At 38.0% G+C, this 9,122-nt stretch overlaps 1 non-coding gene across 1 annotated transcript; it reads left to right on the forward strand.

The window, feature by feature from the left end:
* Positions 1-438: 438 nt before the first annotated feature.
* LOC111821019 (U6 spliceosomal RNA) lies at positions 439-545 on the forward strand. Its single transcript, XR_002824505.1, has one exon. It is a non-coding gene; the product is annotated as a U6 spliceosomal RNA (small nuclear RNA).
* The last annotated feature ends 8,577 nt before the right edge of the window (positions 546-9,122 follow it).

Below are 9,122 nucleotides of genomic sequence, written 5' to 3' on the forward strand. Positions count from 1 at the left end.
ATCAAATTGACAACAGCAACTGGAAAGACCAGATAGGAACCTTAGGGAGCAGGCAGTTTATGTTAATGCAGGAGGAACAATTCAGAAAAGGAGGGCGAGAATAGTTGCACAACTTGGAGAATTTAATGAATGTCACTGAATTGTACATGTAGAAACTGTTGAATTGTTGTATGCTTTGTTATATATATTCTCAACAACAACAACATAATAAATAAAATAATAATTAAAAAAAAATTGGAACCAAAGATTAAAAGTATTGCATACTTTTTCCCACTATACTGTCTACCCCTCCAGGCACCATTAAAAAGTTTTCAGCAGTTACTTTGAACTGAAACTTGTCATACAAGTTCTCAGCCTAGAGACAACCTTATTATCTGTTTTTTTATAATTTGAAAATAATTCCTATGTATTTTACATTTTCAAAACTTAGCAAAATCTGTGCTCACTTTGGCAGCACATATACTAAAATTGGAACGATACAGAGAAGATTAGCATGGCCCCTGTGCAAGGATGACACACAAATTCGTGAAGCATTCCATATTTTTAATGGTGTATCTTTAGCTATGTGGATTTTCACCAAAAAAAAAAAAAGAGGTTGAGAGGTTAGAGGGTTGATATGTTGTGGGGTTGTCAACCAACATCATAAAATAACATGTGCACTTCTGTTTCATGAGAAACTATTTGTTCTGTAAGCCTTCACCTGAAGTACAAAAAAAAAAAAAAACTTAGCAAAATCTGGTTTATCTCTGTGCTATTTTAACATTTGTTCCCTATATGTAGATGACCAAATCAGCCATTAAAGTCATTTAAAACATATCCATTGAAACAGTGAGTGAAATTTTGTGATGCAGGTCAACAAAATTTAGCGTGGTTTCATGCGTCTAGATTTATTTTAGCACATTACATGTACTTTTAACCTGACCTTTACACTAGTAGAATTTTAAAGTTGAAAAACACAAACTTGAACATTAATCTAGTTTTACAAGTCACCCAGTTAATTAACAATAGAACCACCCAAGTCTCCTGGGTGGATCCCTAGTTCAAGTATTTATTCCACCACATCATGCTGTCTCCCCAACACAAAGAGTACAGACGATCACAAAACTATTTGTGTCTTTCCAGTCCTAATGTTCCTAAAATAAACTTTTATCTCTGAGTTTTGATCCAATAATCTTTCTTTTTAATTGGGGGATGGGAAGGGCAGGGGAAGTTTTGGTTCTGTCTTCCTATCTTGGGTTTCACCTTTCTTTCATCTTTGAGCTTTCCTGCCGTTGCCCTGACAAAGTGACAAACAAACCTCCTGATTCTTATCTGATATTGTGAAACAGGTTTCCTTCCTGGCTGGTGCAAACCATCAATTCTTATGAAAGTAGCTGCATCAAGAAGTCGGCGCTATAATTCCTTAAGGATTTGGGCATAGTGGTAGAGGGCAGAATGAGGCTGAGTTTTCATGTTTCAATTTTATAGAGATTGCATAACTTCATTCTCGGAGGAAGAACATAACTTCATCATTTCATAAACAACATCCCCTCTAAGTCAACTCTGAATCCTGTTTGCTTGACTTCCCAAACATTGAATCAGATGTCAAGTCTCATTGATTTTACTTCTGAACTTTTCCCTAATCACTACCATTTCTTCCATTTTTAACAACATTATCCTAATTCAGATGCTAATCACTTCTTTAAGACCTGGATTCTCCCAATGACCTTCAAATATCTCACTACCTGTGTAATCTCCTCACTTCAATCCTTCAGAATGTCTTCATCTTACCTGAATGTCCTACAACACATGACGCTGTTAATCACTACCTTCCTGACACTCTCAAATTCTGTGACTGCCAGATCAGCTCCTTCTCCTGAGTCTCCTCCCACCTTTAACTAATGCTTAGTCGGCTTTGCAGCCTTCTCTTCTTATGCCAGTCTCTTTAATACGGTACCCTCCTCTCTTCTCAATATACGAGCTCTGCCGGCTAACTGCATCTATTCAACCAGCACCTAGCTGATCCCTCACAAACCTACATTTCAGCCCAGATGTGTCTCTCATATTTTACAGATAAAAATTTCTAGAGTTGTGCTGTTCAATACATAGGCCATTAGACACGTGTGGTTATTTAAACTTTAATTAAAATTTAAATGTATAATTTAAAAATTCAAGTGCTTGTGGCTAGTGGTTAACAGATTGGACAGCATAAATATAGAACATCTCTGTCAATGCAGCAAGTTTTACTGAACAGCACTGCTCTAGAACTTTCTACAGCTGGCATCTAAATACCCCACCTCTACCTTAAAATGTCTGAGACATCTCATATGAATGTCTACATCTGCTTTTCCATATGAATTTTCTATAAGGGAATGACACCATCTTTACCCAGTACCATAAGCCAGAATCTCCCTCAACACCACATCCAGGAACTGCCCAATTCCTATCTGTCTCCTCTGCATTATTCCTACTGTTACTGTATTAGTTCCCATAAACTTTGCAGTAGTATCCTAACCAATCTCCCTGCACCCTCCAAATTCATTTTTCCCAATACAACCAAAGGTCTTTTTCCAAAATGTAAATCCATTTGTGTAAACCTCCTGCTAATAACTCTTCAGTGGTTTCCTATGAGGTTATAGGGTGGCACATAATTTATCATCTAAATGCAGATAATTTTGATAATAAAAGGGGGTGCTAATAATAATTGCCAACCACTCGTCTGTCAGTATGTGGTGGCTTGCATGTTGCTATGATGCTGGAAGCTATGCCACCAGTATTTCAAAAGCAGCAGGTTCACCCACGGTAGACAGGTTTCCGCAAAGCTTCTAGACTAATATTAAGAAGAAAAGCTCGCAATCTACTTCTACAAATGAGTCAATGAAAACTTCATGGATCACAACAGAACATTGTCCAACTCGCTTGCTTTGGACACATTATCAGGAGGGATCAATTGCTAGAGGAAGATGACATGTTTGGTGAGGCAGAGGGCCAGTGACGGTGTGGAAGACCCTAGGTGAGATGGACTGCCACAGTAGTCACAACGATGGATTCGAACATGCCGGCAATTGTGAGGATGATGCAGGAGCGAGTAACATTTTGTTCTGTTGTACATAAGGTCGCCATGAGTCAGAGTCAACTCAATGGCAGCTAATAACAATAATAATTACACTGCTACAGTAAGAGTAAACTGGGACTCTTTCAGGTAAACCAGTATGTTTGGTCACCCTACCTAGTGTCTAAACTTATGAGTTCTTACATGAACTAGATTTGTCTTGTTTGCTCTATAGAACTACTTGCCATTCACCATATGTAACATCCTGGTTTACACCTCCATGAATGTGCTTGTTCAGCTCCCTATGCCTGGATTGTTTTTACTGTCTTTGTCATACCTGCTATTTATCTAATTTTAAAAGATGTATACAGGTACTATATACTCTTATTTTAAATATATATATATATTCTTATTTTAAATATATATATATATTTCCTACTTATGAAATAATAAACTTTTGTTTAGAAATTTGGAAAAAGTAGAATAAAGAACAAAATCAACCACATTCTTACTCAGAGACAACCATAGTTAATTAATATTTTTCTACCATGTGCATATACATAGTTTTCTTTCCAACATTTTATTTTTACCATTTTGCAACAAGCTTTTTTCTTGTAATATATTATTTGTATTTTCTCGTGTTATTAAATATTCTTCCACAATATGAGTTTTAATGACCTGCTATTAAATCATTGTATGGAGATACAGTAGTTTAATTAACTGATTTTGTAATGCGTACTTAGATTGTTTGGAATTTATAAATGATATAATTAAATAAATTTCCTTATAACAAAAACAATTCATATTCACTGTAGACTTTTGGAAGAGAAACAGACAAAAAAGAAGAAAGTTATCACATTCTGAAGAATGATTTTATGATGTTTGAAAGATAAGCCTGTATGAAAACATTTCTGAAACTGTTATTTCAGAAGTAAGTCGATGGAATAACATCAAAATTTAAGAATGTAAATGTTGTATAAAGGAAGATATGCCTGAAAGTACATCTTTTACAGCTATGAATATTTGTCATCCTAATATTTAATACTGCAACTAAGCTAAATTCTTCTAAATGCATACATGTTAAACATGTTTGTAAGAAATACATACATGTTAAACATGTTTGTAAGAAATACTTAAGGTATTTAGCAGCATTCCAGAAATTCTACCCATGAACATCAAGGTGGAATGTAATTTTTCTGAAAATTTCCATTGCATTTTAATATGAGACAAAACAGAGATTCATTTTTCAAACATTATGCAAAAATTTTGACCTGAGATTTCTTTTAAATATAAATTATTTATCCTAAAGAGATGTAAGACTTAGCCAATCCTAACTGGACCGAATTTGTGGTTCTAGGAATCATAAACATGATTAACATATCACAGATGCAGTCACCATTTGCCATTTCGGCAAATGAAAGGTATATTTGTGAACATATGAATACCAGAACATGTGCAAAAACACTACCATAATTTTATTAGCTGCTGCTGTTCTGCTAATTTTAAAATTACTTCATTCAGTCTCAAAAAGTTTTTAATATGCCACATCTTGGTCTTGATTGTACCAAGGAAAATTTACAAATTTATTCTGGTCTTCTCTACACGCTTACTTATAGAAGTGTTTTAACTACCTGCTTTCAAAAATAGTGATATCAAAGTATTTAGAACAGAGAATGCCACAGGCTAGGGTATATAGTGGCCGAGTCATATAAATAGGCGATTGGATTTTGGGAGTGGTGGTTCAGAACCATTGCTGTTGTTAGGTGCCATCTAGTCGGCTCTGACTCATAGCAACCGTATGTACAACAGAACAAAATGCTGCCTGGTCCTATGCCATCCTCACAGTGGTTGCTATGCTTGAGCCCATTGTTGTAGACACTGTGTCAGTCCATCTCATTGAGGGTCTTCCTCTTTTCACTGACCTGCTACTTTACCAAGCATGATGTCCTTCTCAAGGGATTGGTCTCTCCTGATAATATGTTCAAAGTAGGTGAGACAAAGTCTCACCAGAACTATACAAATATAAATAACTTTTCTCTACTCCTCATAGTATAGAACCCAAAATCATGGTTAAAAAAAAAAAGAAAACCTCCAGACGATGGGCAGAATTTCAGCATGCAAACATCACACCTAACAAGCTGCCATGTTTGCATAAGAGAAACTAAGAGTCAAGTTGTCCTTGGCCATTCTGAACTAGGCAAGTAACTCATCTTTGTGGGTGGAATCTGGGAAGCATCGGGTGGGTGAATGTAGCCCACAGGCTGCACAGACTTGTGTAGGATGATTATAGAAACATAGAAGTGTCAGCAAACACACCTGAGCCACTTAGGCCAAAGAAAGAAAGCTAAGGGTAAAGTGACCCATGGTGGACAGGTTTCAGGAGAGCTTCCAGACAAAGAAGAAAGGTGATCTACTTCCAAAAATTAGCCAATGAAAACCTTATGGATCACAAGTATTGTCCATCACAGTGCTGCAAGATGAGTCCCCTAAGTTGGAAGGCACTACACAATAGCTACACAACAATGGACTAAAATATTCGAATGGTCTTGAAGATGGTGCAGGACCCGGCAACATTTTGTTCCGTTCTACATAAGTTCACCATGAGTCGGAGCCAACCCAATAGCAACTAACATAACATGTTTTGTTCAGAACTATCATGAGCAAAAGTTTTGTTAAAAAAAAAAAAGAAAAAACTTGAGGGAGGCCAAGATGGCGGAGTAGTCAGACGCTTCCAGTGGACCCTCTCACAGCAAAGACCAAAAAAAACAAGTGAATCGATTATATATGGCAATCTGGGAGCCCTGAACATCAAAGGCAGAGTTGAGGAACTGGACTGAGTGGCGGGGGAGGGAGAGATGGTTCGGAAGCAGCAAGGAGTTCCCAGATCTGATCCAGCAAAAGCCTGAGCTCTTCAAGCCTTATCAGCTCGGGGGTGAGCGGTGAGGCAGGCAAGCAGCCATGCTCTAGTGGCGTGTTTTCTACAGAGGGAGAGACCCAGTGCCAGAGAGTCAAATTGGCCACCCAGAACCAGTGAGAAGAAGCCCTCATCGGCGAAAGATAAGTACTTGTGTATGGCTTACTGCGCCAATCAAAAACACCCCCAATAGGGAAACACCTCTCTCCCATTTACCTCCCCACTCCCTGCTCTGCACTGGGTCCCGGACCAGCTTCAGCAATAGCCGAGTCCCCTGGGCAGGAAGTAGGATCTGTCACATGACCGGAGCCATTCTACCGCCCAGAGAGTGAACAAATTAACAAACAGGGGAAAAAATAATCTGCCGGCTCCCCTAAGCCAGGAACCCAGGGTAGGCACAGGTCCTTTGCCTAGGCACAGGTATAAGGGATCCATGGACTTTGAGTGCCTTTCCCTGGAATAGACTTGTGTGGGCCCATCTCAACAGCATAGGTCCTCATTACCACAGTACAACAGGGTATATACCGGAACTCTAACTTCAAGTGTTTCAGTTGTGAAGTGGCAGGTTCTTGACATTTCATACTGGTCTGCTCATTAAGCAGGGTCTACACCTACCCACATCAGAGGCCTGAGGACTGGTGCCTCCACCAACACCACCTAGCCACCTGTGATACGGGCCCATGAATAAGAGGTGCTCGCAGTCCTTACAGCCAACAGCATTAGGTGTTCATAATCTGGCTACAAAACCCACCCACCTACATGCTCACGGGAACAGGGACATGCCTTTGTCCTGGACACTAGGGGGCAGCTATAAGCCTCCTGCCTTTCTTAGAGTGTGTCCCCCTGCTGCAGCCAGATGCCTGTGCCTACAGCAATCACCCATGCCTGTCTAGGACTGTAAGTAAGAGCCTACACCACACACTTGGTGGCTATCTACCTGGACACCTGAGCTGAATCCATACAGGAGGAGTGGGCAGACTCCCGAACTCACATCCCTAGTAACAGATCTAACCACCTGATGACAAGACATTAGAGCTTCAAAGGTGCCAATAATCAAACTAGCTCATATGAGCTGCCTATCTGGGTGTAACAAAACAAAACAAGAAGCTAGGACACAGAAAGTGAACATAAAATAAATAAATACAATAACATACTGATGGCTCAGAGACAACAGTCAATATCAAATCACATAAAGAGGCAATCCCTGATGGCTTCAGCAAGCTCTGAAAATAAAGAATCTAGAAATTTTCCAGAGGAGGAAAATTTCTTGGAATTACCAGAGGCAGAATACAAAAGATTAATATACTGAACTCTTCAAGAAATTAGGAAAGAAATTAAGCAAAACGCAGAAAACACAATACAGGAAATCGAAAAGATTAGAGAAGAGCATAATCACAAATTTAATAGGCTGCAAGAATCCATAGAGAGACAGCAATCAGAAGTCCAGAAGATTAACAATAAAATTTCAGAATCAGACAACTCAATAGAAAGTCATAGGAGCAGAATTGAGGCAGTGGAAGTCAGAATTAGTGAGACTGAAGATAAAGCATTTGACACCAACTTATTTGAGGAAAAATCAGATAAAAGGATTTAAAAAAAGAAGAAACCCTAAGAATTATGTGGGACACTATCAAGAAGAATAACCTACGAGTGATTGGAGTACAAGAATGGGGGGGATGATAGAAAATACAGGGAGAATTATTGAAGATTTGTTGGCAGGAAACTTCCCTGATATCCTGAAAGATGACAAGATATCTATCCAAGTTGCTCATCGAACTCGGCATAAAGTAGCTCCCAAAAGAAAGCCACCAAGACATATTATGATCAAACTTGCCAAAACCAAAGATAAAGAAAGAAGTTTAAGAGTGGCTAAGGATAAATGAAAAGTCATCTACAAAGGACAGTCAATAAGAATAAGCTCATACTACTCAGCAGAAACCATGCAGGCAAGAAGGCAATGGGATGACATGTATAAAGCATTGAAGGGAAAACACTGCCAGCCAAGAATTATATATCCAGCAAAATTGTTTCTCAAATATGATGGCAAAATCAGGGCATTTCCGGATGAACAGAAGTTAGGGAATTTGCAAAAACCAAACCAAAATTACAACAAATGCTAAAGGGAGTCCTCCAGTTAGAAAATCAGTAACATCAGGTAACAACCCAAGACTAGAAAACAGGACAGAGCAACCAGTTACCAACCCAGATAGGGAAGTCATAAAAGTAAATCAAAGCTAAAACACTGAAAATAGGGAAACAGATGTCAATATGTAAAAGATGGCAACATTAAAACAAAAAAGAGGGACTTAAAAAATGTAGACATAGATTTTTCATATGGAAAGGAAGTCAAGGCAATATAAAGAAATAAAAGACTGGTTTAAACTTAGAAAAATAGGGGTAAATATTAAGTTAACCACCAAGGAAACTAACAATCTTAAAAGTCCAAATAAAAAACCAGAAAAATATAAACACTCAGCAAATACAAAATCAACAACAATGAAAAAGATGAAAAGAAAATACATAAAAACGACTCAGCACAGAAAATTAAGTGGAAAAAAGAAACTGTCAACAACACACAAAAAAAGACATCAAAATGAAAGCACTAAACTAATACCTATCAATGATTATGCTGAATTGAAACAGACAAAAGGCACCAATAAGGAGACAAGAGAGTGGCAGATTGGATTAAAAAAACACAATCTGTCTATATGCTGCCTACAAGAAACACAAGACTTAAAGACACAAACAAACTAAAACTCAAACGATGGAAAAAAATATATCAAGCAAACAACACTCAAAAAAGAGCAGGAGTAGCAATACTAATCTCAGATAAAATAGACTTCAAAGTAAAATCCACCACAAAGGATAAGGAAGGACACTATATAACGATTAAAGGGTGAATACACCAGGAGGACATAACTATAATAAATATTTATGCATCCAATGACAGGGCTCCAAAATACATAAAACAAAATCTAACAGCACTGAAAAGAGACATAGATAGCTCCACAATAGTAGTAGGAGACTTCAACACGACTTTCGGTGAAGGACAGAACATCCAGAAAGAAGCTCAACAAAGACAGGCAAGAGCTAAATGTTACAATCAACCAACTTGATCTCATAGACATATATTGAACACTCCACCCAACAGCAGCCAAGTACACTTTCTTTTCCAAC

Source organism: Trichechus manatus, unplaced genomic scaffold, assembly GCF_000243295.1.
Source record: "Trichechus manatus latirostris isolate Lorelei unplaced genomic scaffold, TriManLat1.0 scaffold00059, whole genome shotgun sequence".
Lineage (NCBI taxonomy): Eukaryota > Metazoa > Chordata > Mammalia > Sirenia > Trichechidae > Trichechus > Trichechus manatus.